The sequence below is a fragment of the Schistocerca nitens genome, chromosome 3 (genome assembly GCF_023898315.1).
Source record: "Schistocerca nitens isolate TAMUIC-IGC-003100 chromosome 3, iqSchNite1.1, whole genome shotgun sequence".
Lineage (NCBI taxonomy): Eukaryota > Metazoa > Arthropoda > Insecta > Orthoptera > Acrididae > Schistocerca > Schistocerca nitens.
Window position 1 is genome coordinate 13,715,145 of NC_064616.1, and position 12,046 is coordinate 13,727,190.

The window sequence follows — 12,046 nt, forward strand, 5'->3', positions numbered from 1 at the left end:
TCTTGTACTTAAGTCGGCGTTGTGTCTCTTATATTTAAACTCCGATGCAATTTCTATGTTTCATCGTGAATGGGAAGGTCCAAGGGATACAGTAAACCTGCAGAGGTGCATCGGAATGTATAACTGGTGACACAGGAAACGCTCAAAACATAGACAGTAGGAAGACGCAGTCTTCCTGTACTTAAGTCGGCATTGTGTCTCTTATATTTAATTCCGATGCAATTTCTGTTTTTCATCATCAATGGGAAGGTCCAATGGATACAGTAAACCCTGCAGAGGTGAATCGGAATGTAAAACTGGTGACACAGGAAACGCTCAAAACATTGACAGTAGGAAGACTCAGTCTTCCTGTACTTAAGTCGGCATTGTGTCTCTTATATTTAAATTCGATGCAATCTGTGTGTTTCATCGCCAATGGGAAGGTCCAAGGGATACAGTAAACCTGCAGAGGTGCATCGGAATGTAAAACTGGTGACACAGGAAACGCTAAAAACATTGACAGTAGGAAGACTCAGTCTTCCTGTACTTAAGTCGGCATTGTGTCTCTTATATTTAAATTCGATGCAATTTGTGTGTTTCATCGCCAATGGGAAGGTCCAAGGGATACAGTAAACCTGCAGAGGTGCATCGGAATGTAAAATTGGTGACACAGGAAACGCTCAAAACATTGACTGTAAGAAGACTATTTTCTTGTACTTAAGTCGGCATTGTGTCACTTATATTTAATTCCGATGCAATTTCCGTGTTTCATCGTCACTGTGAAGGTCCAAGGGATACAGAAAACATGTAGAGGTGCATCGGAATGTAAAACTGGTGATACAGGATACGCTCTAATTATAGACAGTAGGAAGACTCAGTCTTCCTGTACTTAAGTCGGCATTGTGTCTCTTATATTTAATTCCGATGCAATTTCTGTGTTTCATCGTCAATGGGAAGGTCCAAGGGATACAGTAAACCTGCAGAGGTGCAGCGAAATGTAAAACTAGTGACACAGGAAACGTTAAAAACATAGACAGTAGGAAGACTCAGTCTTCTTGTACTTAAGTCGGCATTGTGTCTCTTATACTTAATTCCGATTAAATTTCTGTGTTTCATCGTGAGTGGGAAGGTCCAAGGGATACAGTAAACCTGCAGAGGTGCATCGGAGTGTAAAACTGGTGACACAGGAAACGCTCAAAACGTATCCAGTAGGAAGACTTATTCTTCTTGTACTTAAGTCGGCATTGTGTCTCTTATATTTAATTCCGATGCAATTTCTGTGTTTCATCGTCAATGGGAAGGTCCAAGGGATACAGTAAACCTGCAGAGGTGCATCGGAATGTAAAACTGGTGAGACAGGAAACGCTCAAACCATAGACATTAGGAAGACTCAGTCTTGCTGTACTTAAGTCGGCATTGTGTCTCTTATATTTATTTCCGATGAAATTTCTGTGTTTCATCGTCAATGGGAAGGTCCAAGGGATATAGTAAACCTGCAGAGGTTCATCGGAAAGTAAAACTGATGACACAGGAAACGCTCAAAACATAGACAGTAGGAAGACTTAGTCTTCCTGTACTTAAGTCGGCATTGTGTCTCTTATATTTAATTCCGATGCAATTTCTGTGTTTCATCGTCACTGTGAAGGTCCAAGGGATACAGTAAAACTGTACAGGTGCATCGGAATGTAAAACTGGTGACACAGGAAACGCTCAAATTATAGATAGTAGGAACACTCAGTCTTCCTGTACTTAAGTCGGAATTGTGTCTCTTATATTTAATTCCGATGCAATTTCTGTGTTTCATCGTAAATGGGAAGGTCCAAGGGATACAGTAAACCTGCAGAGGTGCATCGGAATGTGAAACTGGTGACACAGGAAACGCTCAAAACATAGACAGTAGGAAGACTCAGTCTTCCTGTACTTAAGTCGGCATTGTGCCTCTTATATTTATTTCCGATGAAATATCTGTGTTTCATCGTGTATGGGAAGGTCCAAGGGATATAGTAAACCTGCAGAGGTGCATCGGAAAATAAAACTGATGACACAGGAAAAGCTCTAAACATAGACAGTAGGAAGACTTAGTCTTCCTGTACTTAGGTCGGCATTGTGTGTCTTATATTTAAATCCGATGCAATTTCTGTTTTTCATCGTCAATGGGAAGGTCCAAGGGATACAGTAAACCTGCAGAGGTGCATCGGAATGTAAAACTGATGACACAGGAAACGCTCAAAACATAGACAGTAGGAAGACTCAGTCTTCCCGTACTTAAGTCGGCATTGTGTCTCTTATATTTAATTCCGATACGATTTCTTTGTTTCATCGACAATGGGAAGGGGCAAGGGATACAGTAAACCGGCATAGGTGCATCGGAATGTAAAACTGGTGACACAGGAAACGCTCAAATTATAGACAGTAGGAAGACTCATTCTTCCTGTACTTAAGTCGGCATTGTGTCTCTTATATTTAATTCCGATGCAATTTCTGTGTTTCATCGTCAATGGGAAGGTCCAATGGATACAGTAAACCTGCAGAGGTGCATCGGAATGTATAACTGGTGACACAGGAAACGCTCAAAACATAGACAGTAGGAAGACTCAGTCTTCCTGTACTTAAGTCGGCATTGTGTCTCTTATATTTAATTCCGATGCAATTTCTGTTTTTCATCATCAATGGGAAGGTCCAATGGATACAGTAAACCCTGCAGAGGTGAATCGGAATGTAAAACTGGTGACACAGGAAACGCTCAATACATTGACAGTAGGAAGACTCAGTCTTCCTGTACTTAAGTCGGCATTGTGTCTCTTATATTTAAATTCGATGCAATTTGTGTGTTTCATCGCCAATGGGAAGGTCCAAGGGATACAGTAAACCTGCAGAGGTGCATCGGAATGTAAAATTGGTGACACAGGAAACGCTCAAAACATTGACAGTAGGAAGACTCAGTCTTCCTGTACTTAAGTCGGCATTGTGTAGCTTATATTTAAATTCGATGCAATTTGTGTGTTTCATCGCCAATGGGAAGGTCCAAGGGATACAGTAAACCTGCAGATGTGCATCGGAATGTAAAACTGGTGACACAGGAAACGCTCAAAACATTGACTGTAAGAAGACTGTTTTCTTGTACTTTAGTCGGCATTGTGTCTCTTATATTTAAATCCGATGCAATTTCTGTGTTTCATCGTCAATGGGAAGGTCCAAGGGATACAGTAAACCCGCAGAGGTGCATCGGAATCTGAAACTGGTGACACAGGAAACGCTCAAAACATAGACAGTAGGAAGACTCAGTCTTCCTGTACTTAAGTCGGCATTGTGCCTCTTATATTTATTTCAGACGAAATTTCTGTGTTTCATCGGCAATGGGAAGGGGCAAGGGATACAGTAAACCGGCATAGGTGCATCCGAATGTAAAACTGGCGACACAGGAAACGCTCAAATCATAGACCGTAAGAAGACTCACTTTTCTTGTACTTAAGTCGGCGTTGTGTCTCTTATATTTAAATTCCGATGCAATTTCTATGTTTCATCGTGAATGGGAAGGTCCAAGGGATACAGTAAACCTGCAGAGGTGCATCGGAATGTATAACTGGTGACACAGGAAACGCTCAATACATAGACAGTAGGAAGACTCAGTCTTCCTGTACTTAAGTCGGCATTGTGTCTCTTATATTTAATTCCGATGCAATTTCTGTTTTTCATCATCAATGGGAAGGTCCAATGGATACAGTAAACCCTGCAGAGGTGAATCGGAATGTAAAACTGGTGACACAGGAAACGCTCAAAACATTGACAGTAGGAAGACTAAGTCTTCCTGTACTTAAGTCGGCATTGTGTCTCTTATATTTAAATTCGATGCAATTTGTGTGTTTCATCGCCAATGGGAAGATCCAAGGGATACAGTAAACCTGCAGAGGTGCATCGGAATGTAAAACTGGTGACACAGGAAACGCTCAAAACATTGACAGTAGGAAGACTCAGTCTTCCTGTACTTAAGTCGGCATTGTGTCTCTTATATTTAAATTCGATGCAATTTGTGTGTTTCATCGCCAATGGGAAGGTCCACGAGATACAGTAAACCTGCAGAGATGCATCGGAATGTAAAATTGGTGACACAGGAAACGCTCAAAACATTGACTGTAAGAAGACTATTTTCTTGTACTTAAGTCGGCATTGTGTCTCTTATATTTAATTCCGATGCAATTTCCGTGTTTCATCGTCACTGTGAAGGTCCAAGGGATACAGAAAACATGTAGAGGTGCATCGGAATGTAAAACTGGTGATACAGGAAACGCTCAAATTATAGACAGTAGGGAGACTCAGTCTTCCTGTACTTAAGTCGGCATTCTGTCTCTTATATTTAATTCCGATGCAATTTCTGTGTTTCATCGTCAATGGGAAGGTCCAAGGGATACAGAAAACCTGCAGAGCTGCATCGGAGTGTAAAACTGGTGACACAGGAAACGCTCAAAACATAGCCAGTAGGAAGACTTAGTCTTCCTGTACTTACGTCGGCATTGTGTCACTCATATTTAATTCCGATGCAATTTCTGTTTTTCATCGTCAATAAGAAGGTCCAAGGGATACAGTAAACCTGCAGAGGTGCATCGGAATGTAAAACTGATGACACAGGAGACGCTTAAAACATAGACAGTAGGAAGACTCAGTCTTTCTGTACTTAAGTCGGCATTGTGTCTCTTTTATTTAATTCCGATACAATTTCTGTGTTTGATCGTCAATGGGAAGGTCCAATGGATACAGAAAACCTGCAGAGGTGCATCAGAATGTAAAACTGGTGACACAGGAAACGCTCAAATCATAGACAGTAGGAAGTCTCAGTCTTCCTGTACTTAAGTCGGCATTGTGACTCTTATATTTAATTCCGATGCGTTTTCTGTGTTTCATCGACAATTCGAGGGTCCAAGGGATACAGTAAACCGGCAGAGGTACAACAGCATGTAAAACTGGTGACACAGGAAACGCTCAAACATTGACCGTACGAAGACTGTTTCCTTGTACTTAAATCGGCATTGTGTCTGTTGTATTTAATTTCGATGCAATTTCTGTGTTTCATCGTCAATGCGAAGGTCCAAGGGAAACAGGAAACCTGCAGAGGTGCATCGGAATGTAAAACTGGAGACACAGGAAACGCTCAAACATAGAGGGTAGAAAGACTCAGTCTTCCTGTACTTAAGTCGGCATTGTGTCTCTTATATTTCATTCCGATGCAATTTCTGTGTTTCATCGTCAATGGGAAGATCCAAGGGATACAGTAAACCTGCAGAGGTGCATCGGAATGTAAAACTGGTGACACAGGAAACGCTCAAAACATAGACAGTAGGAAGACTCAGTCTTCCTATACTTAAGTCGACATTGTGTCTCTTATATTTATTTCCGATGAAATTTTTGTGTTTCATCAAGAATGGGAAGGTCCAAGGGATATAGTAAACCTGCGGACGTGTATCGGAAAGTAAAACTGATGACACAGGAAACGCTCAAACATAGAGGGTAGGAAGACTTAGTCTTCCTGTACTTAAGTCGGCATTGTGTCTCTTTTATTTAATTCCGATACAATTTCTGTGTTTCATCGTCTCTGTGAAGGTCCAAGGGATACAGTAAACCTGTAGAGGTGCATCGGAATGTAAAACTGGTGACACAGGAAACGCTCAAATTACAGACATTAGGAAGAATCAGTCTTCTTGTACTTAAGTCGGCATTGTGTCTCTTATATTTCATTCCGATGCAATTTCTGTTTTTCATCGTCAATGGGAAGGTCCAATGGATACAGTAAACCCTGCAGAGGTGAATCGGAATGTAAAACTGGTGACACAGGAAACGCTCAAAAATATTGACAGTAGGAAGACTCAGTCTTCCTGTACTTAAGTCGGCATTGTGTAGCTTATATTTAAATTCGATGCAATTTGTGTGTTTCATCGCCAATGGGAGGGTCCAAGGGATACAGTAAACCTGCAGATGTGCATCGGAATGTAAAACTGGTGACACAGGAAACGCTCAAAACATTGACTGTAAGAAGACTGTTTTCTTGTACTTTAGTCGGCATTGTGTCTCTTATATTTAAATCCGATGCAATTTCTGTGTTTCATCGTCAATGGGAAGGTCCAAGGGATACAGCAAACACGCAGAGGTGCATCGGAATCTGAAACTGGTGACACAGGAAACGCTCAAAACATAGACAGTAGGAAGACTCAGTCTTCCTGTACTTAAGTCGGCATTGTGCCTCTTATATTTATTTCCGACGAAATTTCTGTGTTTCATCGGCAATGGGAAGGGGCAAGGGATACAGTAAACCGGCATAGGTGCATCCGAATGTAAAACTGGCGACACAGGAAACGCTCAAATCATAGACCGTAAGAAGACTCACTTTTCTTGTACTTAAGTCGGCGTTGTGTCTCTTATATTTAAATTCCGATGCAATTTCTATGTTTCATCGTGAATGGGAAGGTCCAAGGGATACAGTAAACCTGCAGAGGTGCATCGGAATGTATAACTGGTGACACAGGAAACGCTCAAAACATAGACAGTAGGAAGACTCAGTCTTCCTGTACTTAAGTCGGCATTGTGTCTCTTATATTTAATTCCGATGCAATTTCTGTTTTTCATCATCAATGGGAAGGTCCAATGGATACAGTAAACCCTGCAGAGGTGAATCGGAATGTAAAACTGGTTACACAGGAAACGCTCAAAACATTGACAGTAGGAAGACTCAGTCTTCCTGTACTTAAGTCGGCATTGTGTCTCTTATATTTAAATTCGATGCAATTTGTGTGTTTCATCGTCACTGTGAAGGTCCAAGGGATACAGAAAACATGTAGAGGTGCATCGGAATGTAAAACTGGTGATACAGGAAACGCTCAAAACATTGACAGTAGGAAGACTCAGTCTTCCTGTACTTAAGTCGGCATTGTGTCTCTTATATTTTAATTCGATGCAATTTGTGTGTTTCATCGCCAATGGGAAGGTCCAAGGGATACAGTAAACCTGCAGAGGTGCATCGGAATGTAAAATTGGTGACACAGGAAACGCTCAAAACATAGACTGTAAGGAGACTATTTTCTTGTACTTAAGTCGGCATTGTGTCTCTTATATTTAATTCCGATGCAATTTCCGTGTTTCATCGTCACTGTGAAGGTCCAAGGGATACAGAAAACATGTAGAGGTGCATCGGAATGTAAAACTGGTGATACAGGAAACGCTCAAATTATAGACAGTAGGAAGACTCAGTCATCCTGTACTTAAGTCGGCATTGTGTCTCTTATATTTAATTCCGATGCAATTTCTGTGTTTCATCGTCAATGGGAAGGTCCAAGGGATACAGTAAACCTGCAGAGGTGCATCGAAATGTAAAACTAGTGACACAGGAAACGTGTAAAACATAGACAGTAGGAAGACAAAGTGTTCTTGTACTTAAGTCGGCATTGTGTCTCTTATATTTAATTCCGATTAAATTTCTGTATTTCATCGTGAGTGGGAAGGTCCAAGGGATACAGTAAACCTGCAGAGGTGCATCGGAGTGTAAAACTGGTGACACAGGAAACGCTCAAAACGTATCCAGTAGGAAGACTAATTCTTCTTGTACTTAAAGCAGCATTGTGTCTCTTATATTTAATTCCGATGCAATTTCTGTGTTTCTTCGTCAATGGGAAGGTCCACGGGATACAGTAAACCTGCAGAGGTGCATCGGAATGTAAAACTGGTGAGACAGGAAACGCTCAAATCATAGACATTAGGAAGACTCAGTCTTCCTGTACTTAAGTCGGCATTGTGTCTCTTATATTTAATTCCGATGCAATTTCTGTGTTTCATCATCACTGAGAAGGTCCAAGGGATACAGTAAAACTGTACAGGTGCATCGGAATGTAAATGGTGACACAGGAAACGCTCAAATTATAGACAGTAGGAAGACTCAGTCTTCCTGTACTTAAGTCGGAATTGTGTCTCTTATATTCAATTCCGATGCAATTTCTGTGTTTCATCGTCAATGGGAAGGTCCAAGGGATACAGTAAACCTGCAGAGGTGCATCGGAATGTGCAACTGGTGACACAGGAAACGCTCAAAACATAGACAGTAGGAAGACTCAGTTTTCCTGTACTTAAGTCGGCACTGTGCCTCTTATATTTATTTCCGATGAAATTTCTGTGTTTCATCGTGTATGGGAAGGTCCAAGGGATATAGTAAACCTGCAGAGGTGCATCGGAAAGTAAAACTGATGACACAGGAAAAGCTCTAAACATAGACAGTAGGAAGACTTAGTCTTCCTGTACTTAAGTCGGCATTGTGTGTCTTATATTTAAATCCGATGCAATTTCTGTGTTTCATCGTCAATGGGAAGGTCCAAGGGATACAGTAAACCTGCAGAGGTGCATCGGAATGTAAAACTGATGACACAGGAAACGCTCAAAACATAGACAGTAGGAAGACTCAGTCTTCCCGTACTTAAGTCGGCATTGTGTCTCTTATATTTAATTCCGATACGATTTCTGTGTTTCATCGACAATGGGAAGGTCCATGGGATACAGTAAACCTGCAAAGGTGCATCAGAATGTAAAACTAGTGACACAGGAAACGCTCAAAACATTGAAAGTAGGAAGACTCAGTCTTCCTGTACTTAAAACGGCATTGTGTCTCTTATATTTAAATTCGATGCAATTTGTGTGTTTCATCGCCAATGGGAAGGTCCAGGGGATACAGTATACCTGCAGAGGTGCATCGGAATGTAAAACTGGTGACACAGGAAACGCTCAAAACATTGACTGTAAGAAGACTGTTTTCTTGTACTTAAGTCGGCATTGTGTCTCTTATATTTAATTCCGATGCTATTTCTGTGTTTCATCGTCACTGTGAAGGTCCAACGGATACAGAAAACCTGTAGAGGTGCATCTGAATGTAAAACTGGTGATACAGGAAACGCTCAAATTATAGACAGTAGGAAGACTCAGTCTTCCTGTACTTAAGTCGGCATTGTGTCTCTTATATTTAATTCCGATACAATTTCTGTGTTTCATCGTCAATGGGAAGGTCCAAGGGATACAGTAAACCTGCAGAGGTCCATCGAAATGTAAAACTAGTGACACAGGAATCGTTAAAAACATAGACAGTAGGAAGACTCAGTCTTCCTGTACTTAAGTCGGCATTGTGTCTCTTATATTTAATTCCGATGCAATTTCTGTGTTTCATCGTCACTGTGAAGGTCCAAGGGATACAGTAAAACTGTACAGGTGCATCAGAATGTAAAACTGGTGACACAGGAAACGCTCAAAATATAGTCAGTAGGAAGACTCAGTCTTCCTGTACTTAAGTCGGCATTGTGTCTCTTATATTTAAATTCGATGCAATTTGTGTGTTTCATCGCCAATGGGAAGGTCCAAGGGATACAGTAAACCTGCAGAGGTGCATCGGAATGTAAAACTAGTGACACAGGAAACGCTCAAACATAGACAGTAGGAAGACTCATTCTTCCTGTACTTAAGTCGGCATTGTGTCTCTTATATTTAATTCCGATGCAATTTCTGTGTTTCATCGTCAATGGGAAGGTCCAAGGGATACAGTAAACCTGCAGAGGTGCATCGAAATGTAAAACTAGTGTCACAGGAAACGTTAAAAACATAGACAGTAGGAAGGCTCAGTCTTCCTGTACTTAATTCGGCATTGTGGTTCTTATATTTAATTCCGATGCAATTTGTGTGTTTCATCGCCAATGGGAAGGTCCAAGGGATACAGTAAACCTGCAGATGTGCATCGGAATGTAAAACTGGTGACACAGGAAACGCTCAAAACATTGACTGTAAGAAGACTGTTTTCTTGTACTTAAGTCGGCATTGTGTCTCTTATATTTAATTCCGATGCAATTTCTGTGTTTCATCGTCACTGTGAAGGTCCAAGGGATACAGTAAAACTATACAGGTGCATCAGAATGTAAAACTGGTGACACAGGAAACGCTCAAAATATAGTCAGTAGGAAGACTCAGTCTTCCTGTACTTAAGTCGGCATTGTGTCTCTTATATTTAAATTCGATGCAATTTGTGTGTTTCATCGCCAATGGGAAGGTCCAAGGGATACAGTAAACCTGCAGAGGTGCATCGGAATGTAAAACTGGTGACACAGGAAACGCTCAAAACATTGACTGAAAGAAGACTGTTTTCTTGTACTTAAGTCGGCATTGTGTCTCTTATATTTAATTCCGATGCACATTCTGTGTTTCATTGTCACTGTGAGGGTCCAAGGGATACAGAAAACCTGTAGAAGTGCATCGGAATGTAAAACTGGTGATACAGGAAACGCTCAAATTATAGACAGTAGGAAGACTCAGTCTTCCTGTACTTAAGTCGGCATGGTGTCTCTTATATTTAATTCCGATGCAATTTCTGTGTTTCATCGTCAATGGGAATGTCCAAGGGATACAGTAAACCTGCAGAGGTGCATCGGAGTGTAAAACTGGTGACACAGGAAACGCTCAAAACATAGCCAGTAGGAAGACTTAGTCTTACTGTACTTAAGTCGGCATTGTGTCACTTAAATTTAATTCCGATGCAATTTCTGTTTTTCATCGTCAATGGGAAGGTCCAAGGGATACAGTAAACCTGCAGAGGTTCATCGGAATGTAAAACTGATGACACAGGAAACGCTCAAAACATAGACAGTGGGAAGACTCAGTCTTTCTGTACTTAAGTCGGCATTGTGTCTCTTATATTTAATTCCAATGCAATTTCTGTGTTTCATCGTCAATGGGAAGGTCCAAGGGATACAGTAAACTTGCAGAGGTGCATCAGAATGTAAAACTGTCGACACAGGAAACGCACAAATTATAGACAGTAGGAAGACTCAGTCTTCCTGTACTTAAGTCGGCATTGTGTCTCTTATATTTAATTCCGATGCAATTTCTGTGTTTAATCGTCAATGGGATGGTCCAAGGGATACAGGAAACCTGCAGAGGTGCATCGGAATGTAAAACTGGTGACACAGGAAACGCTCAAATCATAGACAATATGAAGACTCAGTCTTCCTGTACTTAAGTCGGCATTGTGTCTCTTATATTTAATTCCGATGCAATTTCTGTGATTCATCGTCAATGGGAAGGTCCACGGGATGCAGTAAACCTGCAGAGGTGCATCGGAATGTAAATCTGGTGACACAGGAAACGCTCAAATCATAGACAGTAGGAAGAATCAGTCTTCCTATACTTAAGTCGGCATTGTGTCTCTTATATTTATTTCCGATGAAATTTCTGCGTTTCATCGTCACTGTGAAGGTCCAAGGGATACAGTAAAACAGTACAGGTGCATCGGAATGTAAAACTGGTGACACAGGAAACGCTCAAATTATAGACAGTAGGAAGACTCAGTCTTCCTGTACTTAAGTCGGCATTGTGTCTCTTATATTTAAATTCGATGCAATTTGTGTGTTTCATCGCCAATGGGAAGGTCCAAGGGATACAGTAAACCTGCAGAGGTGCATCGGAATGTAAAACTGGTGACACAGGAAACGCTCAAAACATTTACTGTAAGAAGACTGTTTTCTTGTACTTAAGTCGGCATTGTGTCTCTTATATTTAATTCCGATGCACATTCTGTGTTTCATTGTCACTGTGAAGGTGCAAGGGATACAGAAAACCTGTAGAGGTGCATCGGAATGTAAAACTGGTGATACAGGAAACGCTCAAATTATAGACAGTAGGAAGACTCAGTCCTCCTGTACTTAAGTCGGCATTGTGTCTCTTATATTTAATTCCGATGCAATTTCTGTGTTTCATCGTCAATGGGAATGTCCAAGGGATACAGTAAACCTGCAGAGGTGCATCGGAATGTAAAACTGATGACACAGGAAACGCTCAAAACATAGACAGTGGGAAGACTCAGTCTTTCTGTACTTAAGTCGGCATTGTGTCTCTTATATTTAATTCCAATGCAATTTCTGTGTTTCATCGTCAATGGGAAGGTCCAAGGGATACAGTAAACTTGCAGAGGTGCATCAGAATGTAAAACTGTTGACACAGGAAACGCACAAATTATAGACAGTAGGAAGACTCAGTCTTCCTGTACTTAAGTCGGCATTGT